Consider the following 11,725-nt stretch of genomic DNA (forward strand, 5'->3'; position numbering starts at 1 on the left):
AAAGAGCGGGAAAGAGCGGGAAAGAGCGGGAAAGAGCGGGAAAGAGCGGGAAAGAGAGGGAAAGAGCGGGAAAGAGAGGGAAAGAGAGGGAAAGAGAGGGAAAGAGAGGGAAAGAGAGGGAAAGAGAGGGAAAGAGAGGGAAAGAGAGGGAAAGAGAGGGAAAGAGAGGGAAAGAGCGGGAAAGAGAGGGAAAGAGAGGGAAAGAGAGGGAAAGAGAGGGAAAGAGAGGGAAAGAGAGGGAAAGAGAGGGAAAGAGAGGGAAAGAGAGGGAAAGAGAGGGAAAGAGAGGGAAAGAGAGGGAAAGAGAGGGAAAGAGAGGGAAAGAGAGGGAAAGAGAGGGAAAGAGAGGGAAAGAGAGGGAAAGAGAGGGAAAGAGAGGGAAAGAGAGGGAAAGAGAGGGAAAGAGAGGGAAAGAGAGGGAAAGAGAGGGAAAGAGAGGGAAAGAGAGGGAAAGAGACAGAGAGGGTAAGTGACAGAGACAGTCAGAGACAGACAGGGAAGGAGACAGACAGATATATATACAGAGGGGGAGACAGACAGAGAATGGGAGAGAAACAGAGAGACAGTTACTATCCCGGGCGTTAATACATTCTATTTATACATTCTATCCCGGGAATGTTAATACATTCTATTTTGTTAACAACAGTTATTAACCCGGGCGAAGCCGGGTAGTACAGCTAGTTATAACTAAAAGTGGGCAGCAGGTAAACAGGCACTGACACTGCTAGAACGGTGCCAGCACAACAGATGAGTGTAAGAATTTTTATACTAATGAGGCCAAATATGTGGAATGAGAAGGAGTTGTCCAAGTAGTGGGATAGCCCTTTAAAAAGCAATCTGTCAACAGGATTTTATACCCCAAAGTAATTGTGTGTGCACATTGTACAAGACCAGCAATACCTTTAACTCAGCATCTTAAATGATATGGAAATGAGGCTGAGCAGAAGCCTCTGTCACTCCAGCTCTACTTCCCCCCAAAAAATTAGTGCTCAAAGCAGTTACACAGCCTTAAAGAATTTCTCTCTTAGTAAAACCCTTTAACAATTGACAGTTATAAGTGGGAGGATATTGAGCTGCAGAGAGCCAGTGAGATGGTCCTCCTCTCATCAATGCAGGTGTATAGGCTGTTATGTATATGGATATTTAGGCCCAGTATTTCTGCCCACTGGCCCATTCCTGCAGACTACAGGTATACAGAACATATTCAGCCCTATGACGGCTGCAGCCTTCTACAGCCCCATCGGTCATAATGTACTGCTGGATATATACAATGGGAAGGATTTACATCCATCCCAAAAGCATCTGACAATAACAAACCAGACATTAAATACGCAATGTTAAAGAATCCAACACTGGATGTCACTGCACGTAGGCTGCAAGTGACACCCATTCTAGATTTCTTTAAAGTTCATTTTAATAAATAGATGTTGAAATGAAGGGAATTTTGTTTACTTACCGTAAATTCCTTTTCTTCTAGCTCCAATTGGGAGACCCAGACAAGTGGGGTGTATAGCTACTGCCTCCGGAGGCCACACAAAGCACTACACTTAAAAGTGTAAGGCCCCTCCCCTTCTGCCTATACACCCCCCGTGGGATCACGGGCTCCTCAGTTTTAGTGCAAAAGCAAGAAGGAGGAAAGCCAATAACTGGTTTAAAAACAAATTCAATCCGAAGAAACATCGGAGAACTGAAACCATTCAACATGAACAACATGTGTACCCGAAAAAACAAAAATCCCTAAGAAAACAGGGCGGGCGCTGGGTCTCCCAATTGGAGCTAGAAGAAAAGGAATTTACGGTAAGTAAACAAAATTCCCTTCTTCTTTGTCGCTCCTAATTGGGAGACCCAGACAATTGGGACGTCCAAAAGCAGTCCCTGGGTGGGTAAAATAACCCTCGTGACAGGACCGTAAAACAGCCCTTTCCTACAGGTGGGCAACCGCCGCCTGAAGGACTTGTCTACCTAGGCTGGCGTCCGCCGAAGCGTAGGTATGCACCTGATAATGCTTGGTAAAAGTGTGCAGACTCGACCAGGTAGCCGCCTGGCACACCTGCTGAGCCGTAGCCTGGTGCCGTAATGCCCAGGACGCACCCACGGCTCTGGTAGAATGGGCCTTCAGCCCTGAGGGAACCGGAAGCCCAGCAGAACGGTAGGCTTCAAGAATTGGTTCCTTGATCCACCGAGCCAAGGTGGATTTGGAAGCTTGCGACCCTTTACGCTGACCAGCGACAAGGACAAAGAGTGCATCCGATCGGCGCAGGGGCGCCGTGCGGGAAATGTAGATTCTGAGTGCTCTCACTAGATCCAACAAATGCAAATCCTTTTCACATTGATGAACTGGATGAGGACACAAAGAAGGTAAGGAGATATCCTGATTGAGATGAAAGGGGGATACCACCTTAGGGAGAAACTCCGGAATCGGGCGCAGAACCACCTTGTCCTGGTGAATCACCAGGAAGGGAGATTTGCATGACAGCGCTGCTAGCTCGGACACTCTCCGAAGAGAGGTGACCGCTACAAGAAAAGTCACTTTCTGTGAAAGGCGAGAAAGGGAAACATCCCTCATAGGCTCGAAAGGCGGCTTCTGGAGAGCAATTAGAACCCTGTTCAGATCCCAGGGCTCTAACGGCCGCTTGTAAGGAGGGACGATATGACAAACCCCTTGCAGGAACGTGCGTACCTGAGGAAGTCGTGCTAGGCGCTTCTGAAAAAATACAGATAGCGCTGAGACTTGTCCTTTAAGGGAGCCTAGCGACAAACCTTTTTCCAAACCGGATTGTAGGAAGGAAAGAAAAGTAGGCAATGCAAATGGCCAGGGAGAAAATCCCTGAGCAGAACACCAAGATAAGAATATCTTCCACGTCCTGTGGTAGATCTTGGCGGAGGTTGGTTTTCTAGCCTGTCTCATGGTGGCAATGACCTCTTGAGATAACCCTGAATACGCTAGGATCCAGGACTCAATGGCCACACAGTCAGGTTCAGGGCCGCAGAATTCCGATGGAAAAACGGCCCTTGAGACAGCAAGTCTGGTCGGTCTGGTAGCGCCCACGGTTGGCCTACCGTGAGGTGCCACAGATCCGGGTACCACGACCTCCTCGGCCAGTCTGGAGCGACGAGGAAGGCGCGGCGGCAGTCGGACCTGATCTTGCGCAGCACTCTGGGCAACAGTGCCAGAGGTGGGAACACATAAGGTAGCCGGAACTGCGACCAATCCTGAACTAAGGCGTCCGCCGCCAGAGCTCGGTGATCGTGAGACCGCGCCATGAAAGCTGGGACCTTGTTGTTGTGCCGGGACGCCATTAGGTCGACGTCCGGCATCCCCCAGCGGCGACAGATCTCCTGAAACACGTCCGGGTGAAGAGACCATTCCCCTGCGTCCATACCCTGGCGACTGAGAAAATCTGCTTCCCAGTTGTCCACGCCTGGGATGTGAACTGCGGATATGGTGGATGCCGTGTCTTCCACCCACGCCAGAATCCGCCGGACTTCCTGGAAGGCTTGCCGACTGCGTGTTCCTCCTTGGTGGTTGATGTATGCCACCGCTGTGGAGTTGTCCGACTGAATTCGGATCTGCTTGCCTTCCAGCCACTGCTGGAAGGCTTGTAGGGCAAGATACACTGCTCTGATTTCCAGAACATTGATCTGAAGGGTGGACTCTTGCTGAGTCCACGTACCCTGAGCCCTGTGGTGGAGAAAAACCGCTCCCCACCCTGACAGACTCGCGTCCGACGTGACCACCGCCCAGGATGGGGGTAGGAAGGACTTTCCCTTTGACAATGAGGTGGGAAGAAGCCACCACTGAAGAGATTCCTTGGCCGCCTGAGAAAGGGAGACGTTCCTGTCGAGGGACGTCGACTTCCCGTCCCATTGGCGGAGAATGTCCCATTGTAGTGGACGCAGATGAAACTGCGCGAAAGGGACTGCCTCCATTGCTGCTACCATCTTCCCGAGGAAGTGCATGAGGCGTCTTAAGGAGTGCGACTGACTTTGAAGGAGAGCCTGCACCCCAGTCTGTAGAGACCGCTGCTTGTCCAGCGGAAGCTTCACTATCGCTGAGAGAGTATGAAACTCCATGCCAAGATATGTTAGCGATTGGGTCGGGGTCAGATTTGACTTGGAAAAGTTGATGATCCACCCGAAACTCTGGAGAGTCTCCAGCGCAACGTTCAGGCTGTGTTGGCATGCCTCTTGAGAGGGAGCCTTGACAAGCAGATCGTCTAAGTAAGGGATCACAGAGTGTCCCTGAGAGTGCAGGACTGCTACTGCTGCTGCCATGACCTTGGTGAAGGCCTGTGGGGCTGTCGCCAGACCGAAAGGCAGAGCTACGAACTGAAGGTGTTCGTCTCCTATCACGAAGCGTAGAAAACGCTGATGCTCTGGAGCAATCGGCACGTGGAGATAAGCATCCTTGATGTCTATTGATGCTAGGAAATCTCCTTGAGACATTGCGGCGATGACGGAGCGGAGGGATTCCATCCGGAACCGTCTGGTTTTCACGTACTTGTTGAGAAGTTTTAGGTCCAGAACGGGACGGAAAGATCCGTCCTTTTTTGGTACCACAAACAAATTGGAGTAAAAACCGTGACCTTGCTCCTGAAGAGGAACCGGGATCACCACTCCTTCTGCCTTTAGAGTGCACACCGCTTGCAGAAGAGCATCGGCTCGGTCGGGAGGCGGAGACGTTCTGAAGAATCGAGTTGGAGGACGAGAACTGAACTCTATCCTGTACCCGTGGGACAGAATGTCTCTCACCCAACGGTCTTGGACCTGTGGCAGCCAAACGTCGCCAAAGCGGGAGAGCCTGCCACCGACCGAGGATGCGGAGAGAGGAGGCCGAAAGTCATGAGGAAGCCGCCTTGGTAGCGGGTCTTCCGGCTGTCTTTTTTGGGCGTGACTGAGCCCGCCAAGAATCTGAGTTCCTCTGATCCTTTTGAGTCCTTTTGGACGAGGAGAATTGGGACCTGCCCGAGCCTCGAAAGGACCGAAACCCCGACTGTCCCCTCCTCTGTTGGGGTTTGGTTTGTCTGGGCTGAGGTAAGGATGAATCTTTACCCTTGGACTGCTTAATGATTTCATCCAAACGCTCACCAAACAGTCGATCACCAGAAAATGGCAGACTGGTTAAGCACTTTTTGGACGCAGAATCTGCCTTCCATTCCCTTAACCATAAGGCTCTGCGTAGAACCACGGAGTTGGCGGACGCCACTGCCGTACGGCTCGTAGAGTCCAGAACAGCATTAATCGCGTAAGACGCAAATGCAGACATTTGAGAGGTTAAGGATGCCACCTGCGGAACAGATGTCCGTGTGACCGTGTCAATCTGTGTAAGACCAGCTGAAATAGCCTGGAGTGCCCATACGGCTGCGAATGCTGGAGCAAACGACGCGCCGATAGCTTCATAGATGGATTTCAACCAGAGCTCCATCTGTCTGTCAGTGGCATCTTTAAGTGCAGCCCCATCCTCCACTGCAACTATGGATCTAGCCGCAAGCCTGGAGATAGGGGGATCCACCTTGGGACACTGGGTCCAGCCTTTGACCACGTCAGGGGGAAAGGGATAACGTGTATCCTTAAGCCGTTTGGAGAAACGCTTATCTGGATAAGCGTGGTGTTTCTGGACTGCCTCTCTAAAGTCAGAATGGTCCAGAAAAGTACTTAATTTACGCTTGGGATACCTGAAATGGAATTTCTCCTGCTGTGAAGCTGACTCCTCCACTGGAGGAGCTGGGGGAGAAATATCCAACATTCTATTGATGGACGCTATAAGATCATTCACTATGGCGTCACCATCAGGTGTATCCAAATTGAGAGCGGTCTCAGGATCAGAATCCTGATCAGCTACCTCCGCCTCATCACACAGAGAGTCCTCCTGCTGGGACCCTGACCAGTGTGATGAAGTCGAGGGCCGCTCATAGCGAGCCCGCTTAGGCTGTCTGGGACTGTCGTCCGTGTCCGAGCCATCACCCTGGGATGCATGGGACACCCCCGGAGCTCGGAGCTGTTCCAACTGAGGGGGACCAGGGAGCAATGAGTCAACAGTGCCCCTGGTCTGAGTTACTGGTCTAGACTGCAAAGTTTCTAGAATTTTAGTCATAGTCACAGACAATCTATCAGCAAAAACTGAAAAGTCTGTCCCCGTCACCTGGACAGTATTCACAGGTGGTTCTCCCTGGGTCACCTCTAGCAGAGGCCCCGGCCGAGCAGTTGCCACAGGGGCTGAGCACTGCACACAGTGGGGGTAAGTGGAACCTGCCGGTAGAGTAGCCTCACATGCGGTGCAAGCAGCATAGAAAGCCTGTGCCTTGGCACCCTTGCTTTTTGCGGATGACATGCTGTTGTCTCCTCTGAGCAATCTAGGAGGGTATATAGCCAAGAATCACCAGCGACCGTACAGTGCAATGTATAGCATGCAAGCATAAAAATACAAATGTACACTTCGGCACTAGTGGGGTCAGCATCAGAGGTGCCGCTTACCGCCTGCTCAAACGCGGGTGTGTGGTCGCCAGAATCCCGTGTCTGGGTCTCCCAGAACTTGTCTCCCCTCTCCAGCTCAGACTGCATACAAGAATGGCTGCCGGCGTTCTGTGAAGAGGGGCGGACCGTGGGCGTGCCTCAGACAAAGTGCGGGAAACTGGCGTCCCACTGTGCCCAGTGTGAGGGCTGGAGTATGTAAAGTAGACTCCAGCCCTCTGCGCTGACATTCTGTACAGCGTCCCGCCCTTCCCCTGACTGGCAGGCCTGGGGGCGGGAACGAAACGAAACTAGGCCGCAAAAGCCGGGGACTCGATTAATAAGCGCGGCCGTCATACATGCACGGCCAGCGCGGAAGTCCCCGGCGCACCACAAGTCCCAGCCGCGCCGCAGCAAACTGACAGCAGCGGCCGGCGCGGCAGTTCGCAATACATAGACTCACTCAGCAGAGCTGTAGTGAGTAGTGGCACAAGCGCGCGGCGCTGTTGTCCCCGGCGCACTAACACACCCAGCAATGCTGCAGTGTGTCTGCGTCTGTATGGGGACACAGAGTACCTTGATGTAGCAGGGTCCTGTCCCTGACGATACTCAGCTCCATATCCAGCAGATTCCCCAGGGGCTGTGGATGGAGCACGGTCTCAGTGCCTGGAGACCGGTAAAATCCCACTTCACCCAGAGCCCTAAGGGGGATGGGGAAGGATGCAGCATGTGGGCTCCAGCCTCCGTATCCGCAATGGGTACCTCAACCTTAACAAACACCGCCGACAAAAGTGGGGTGAGAAGGGAGCATGCTGGGGGCCCTAGTATGGGCCCTCTTTTCTTCCATCCGACATAGTCAGCAGCTGCTGCTGACTAAATAGTGGAGCTATGCGTGGATGTCTGACCTCCTTCGCACAAAGCATGAAAACTGAGGAGCCCGTGATCCCACGGGGGGTGTATAGGCAGAAGGGGAGGGGCCTTACACTTTTAAGTGTAGTGCTTTGTGTGGCCTCCGGAGGCAGTAGCTATACACCCCAATTGTCTGGGTCTCCCAATTAGGAGCGACAAAGAAAATAATAATTTCCACAACTGTGTTCACAAGATAAAATGTTCCTATTATGAGATAATGTTATATAAGTGTCCCTGTTGTGTACTGTGTAATGGCCGTGTCTGACCATACAGGGACATAGCCTGATCATATCACAGCTCCTGGGGAGGAAGCAAAAGAGAATAAAGACGTTACAACACGGGATCACAGCTGATTCTTTTTGTGAGGTAAAACATTTTAGAAAATGTTTTACATCAAAGAAAGAATTATTTTCAGCCCTATGCTGCAATGTCTCTATTCTCTTTTACTTCCTCCCGTGCCCAGGAGCTGTGTTATGATCAGACACTGCCATTACAAAGGGACACATATATAATATTATCTCAGCACAGGAACATTTTGTTTTTTAAACACATTCAATTATGAAAATTATTATTATTCCAAGATCTATTGGTTAAAATGTACTTTGTTCATGGGAAAAGCCCTTGACACAATATAAGGGTCCATAGTCACGACCAGTGTTCACAGCGTTTTGGACATAGAGAGAACACAGTGATAATCCGCTGCGTCCAGAATCCTGATCGTGGGCACGGATGTTGCCTTCTCCCGCAGATACACTTGCGTCTGCGCAGGAGGAATGTATGCACACCAGTGACTATGGAAGGGGAATACATGTAATAGCAGAAACTGCTGTGTGAATACTGACATGAAAAATTCAATAGCTATATGTATAGAATGAAATGTGAAAAATGGAACCTGCATTACTGCCATGAATATATGTATAAAGAGAAATTTAGCTACTGAATTGATCAATGCAATAGAGCCCCAACAACCCTCCCCATACACACCTATTGCCAATCCTCATCGTATATATCGCCTGGGTCTCAGCCTCCCATACACGGTAAGTTTTTTAACTGCATGAGAGGACACACACAAGCTAGGGACCCCAACGTAGAGAAATACTTTGGCGTAGTGTTGGGGCTCTATTGCATTGATCAATTCAGTAGCTAAATTTCTCTTTATTCATATATTCATGGCAGTAATGCAGGTTCCATTTTTCACATTTCATTCTATACATATAGCTATTGAATTTTTCATGTCAGTATTCACACAGCAGTTTCTGCTATTACATGTATTCCCCTTCCATAGTCACTGGTGTGCATACCTTATCTCCCCATAGTGATGTTTTTTAGGTTTTTTGCACCCAGTTCAGACATAGAATGGAGTTCCAAACGTTATTCCTTAATGTGCGCAGGGGGAATGACACTGCATCCAGAACGCAGCGTCTCCAGATCGGCGGTACACTCCCCAACAAGACAAAAAAATAAAAAAAATCGCCCATCATACAGTGGTCTGACCCTGCCATAACTAGCCGATGTCTGACTGCCTGGAGACATCTGGAATACTGAATACTAGTGGCATAGTGATGGGCAATATTACAGAGATTGTCCCTTTTCAGAACATCTTGTTCCCTGGGTCAAGCGCTCAGGATCGGGTGCTGCTCCTGGTGTTCGGTAATGAGGCCATGATCTCACTGATTGGCTGCCTCGCCGTCATCGTGATGTGAGCGCTACTGAAAAATAAGGGCTGGGAGCAGTAGTAAGGGGAAAAAAAAGCCCTGGACCTGGGGAGGGTGAGTGAGGCACAGTCTGATTTTTCATAAGTAACTGCAATCGTAGAGCTAGATTTTCTACACGGGGACAACCCCCTAAGATACAGATCTAATGATCGATAGAAGCATATGAAGAAACAGAGAAGACATTTACTAAATCTATAAACCGGAATCCTGTACTCCGGAAAGCCCTGATTGTCCGCACAGTGATCTGCTACCAGTGCCCTATGTACATCCTATGCATAGTAATGCTGCTGGCACTGTTATATACCACACACGGTATACACGGATGCAGGCAGCAGTGCCCAGTATACAGATCATGCTATGGCACAGCTCTGCCCTCACTCACCTGCAGGGGCACCTACCCCCGGCGGGTCACTCACACAGCCTGCCACAGCAGGTACCAGCTCACCCGTCAGGACCCAGCGGCCTCTGTGCGGGCAACACAGGAAGAACAAGACGCAACCTGCTACACACAAGCCAATCACACAGCAGAACGCAACAGCGCCAGCGAATCCGGGCCCGGAATGGGCGGGACATCCTCCCAGAGCTGCAAAGGGGAGGGGTGTGGGTGGAGCGGAGACGTCACGCCAGCACCGGTCATGTGACATGTTGCCAGGCTTCGAGATGCGTATGCTGTGCGCGTAGTACACGCCGGCCGGGCGGCTGAGGGCAGGAGGGCGGGAAGGGACGCTCTCAGCGCACGAGCATTGATGGCAGGAGGGCTCATGCCCATACACGAGTCCTTCAAGTGTCCTCTCCTCTCAGACTGGGGGATAAGGGGCAAACAATATGGCCACGATTATATTTGTGATGAAGGGTGTCACCTAGCTCTCAGTGCTACTGATCTGCAAGCGGTAGGATTAGGATGGGCGAGCGTGCTCGGAGTAGCCTTGTACTCAGGCGCCATGCTCGAGCTCCCGCCCAGCGTGTGTCACAGCTGATTACCAGCCACTAAACATGGGCATTGGCTGCCATTCACGGTTATGCCATAGCCACCTTGGTATGGGCTTAACGACCGCGGTGGCAGGAGTCGCCATCCCGACCAGGCCCGCAGGGGTAGGAGACATGAAGATCAGCAGCCGGCTCCCCTCTGTGAGAGAGGAGCTGCGCTGTTCTGTGGCAGACCATGTGGTCGCTATATGGCCCGTGAGTCAGGGGCCGGTGTCAGTGGCATTGAGTGGTGCGCTCCACTCCATGCGACTGCTGTGCTGAGACTGCAGGCCGGGAGGGCGCTCTGACCAGAGCAGTGGGGAACGAGGAGAGGTGAGGACTTGTTTGGGGGTTTTTTTTTTGTTTTTTTTTTTTAATCCGTGAGTACACAGTGGCCTATGGGGCTGCATTATACATGGATGTCTATGGGGCTGCATAATGCAATAAGAATTACACCTTAGGCTGCTTTCACACATCTGATTTTTCCTGTGCGGCACAATCCGGCGCTTTGCAGAAAAACCGCAACTTTTTTTTTTTTTTGCCACCGGTTGCGTTTTTTTTTGCATAGACTTACATTAGTGCCGTATTGTGCCGCATGGGCTTGCGTTCCGTCCAGTATTGCCGCATGCGGCAGATTTAGCCGATGCAGCGGCCGGATGGAACGTTGCCTGGCATGTTTTTGGTTTTTTTTTTGTCTGGCAAAAAATACTGCATCGCACCGCATCCGGCCGATGCAACGCGATTTGCAATGCATGCCTATGGACGCCGCATGCGGTGTCCCTTGGAAAACACAGCATCCGGCCGCCGCATGCGTTTTTTTCCACTGCGCATGCTCAGTAGCCTGCCGCAAGCGGCAAAAACCGGACGGGCCGCATGTAAAAAACTTATGCAAAGGATGCGGTTTTGTCGCCGCATCCGTTGCATAGGTTTTAGAGCCGGATTGGCCGGCTCTGCTAAAACCGGAGGTATGAAAGCAGCCTTATACATTACTATAGGGGTGCAGTATACATGCATAATACAATATGAAGGTCTATGGGGCTCCATTATACATATAGGAATATGGGGGTTGGGAGGACTGGAGGCTACCTTATATATGGACTATGGGGGTGCATTATATATGCAGTACTATAGGGTGCATTATAATATATGGAGACATATGGGGTAAACTATAATGCATGGAGGGCTATGGTAATTGCATTGATAATTGGAGGGCTATGAAGGCTACTTTATACATGGAGGACTATGGGAAATGCATTATAATGGAGGACAATGGGGTGCATTCTAATATATGAAGGGTTATGTGGGACCCTTTGTACTATATGGAAGGCTATGTGAGGGCCAATATTGTATTTGGAGAACTATATACAAGGGGGGAGGGGGAGCAAAGATACAAACATTGGATGGAAAATGTTTGTGCATCAGCACCCAGCTTTCCCATGCTCTGCTATATATCTCTCAGCACCCAGCTTTCCCATGCTCTGATATGGGAAAGCTGGATGCTGAGGGAAAAAATATATATCAGAACATAGGAAAGCTAGGTGCTGAAAGAGGGATTTCAGATCATGGGAAACCTGGGTGCTGAGGGAAAGCCAAGTGTCAGCTTCATTATCCCATACCCTGAATGTCGGGGGACGGGGGGGCCAGGTCCAAACTTTGCACTGGGGCCCATCAAACTCTAGTTACAC

The 11,725-nt window shown here is 50.7% G+C and overlaps 1 protein-coding gene across 5 annotated transcripts in view; it reads right to left on the reverse strand.

The window, feature by feature from the left end:
• The window catches only part of HERC2 (HECT and RLD domain containing E3 ubiquitin protein ligase 2), a 415,490-nt gene extending 405,930 nt beyond the window's left edge, over window positions 1-9,560 (reverse strand). For all 5 annotated transcript variants that reach the window (XM_075336618.1, XM_075336619.1, XM_075336616.1 and 2 more), the window contains exon 1: window positions 9,457-9,560. The gene's annotated coding sequence lies outside the window, so the exon portion shown is untranslated. The remainder of the gene's footprint in view (window positions 1-9,456) is intronic.
• Between the last annotated feature and the right edge of the window lie 2,165 nt (window positions 9,561-11,725).

The sequence above is a fragment of the Anomaloglossus baeobatrachus genome, chromosome 2 (genome assembly GCF_048569485.1).
Source record: "Anomaloglossus baeobatrachus isolate aAnoBae1 chromosome 2, aAnoBae1.hap1, whole genome shotgun sequence".
Classification (NCBI taxonomy): domain Eukaryota; kingdom Metazoa; phylum Chordata; class Amphibia; order Anura; family Aromobatidae; genus Anomaloglossus; species Anomaloglossus baeobatrachus.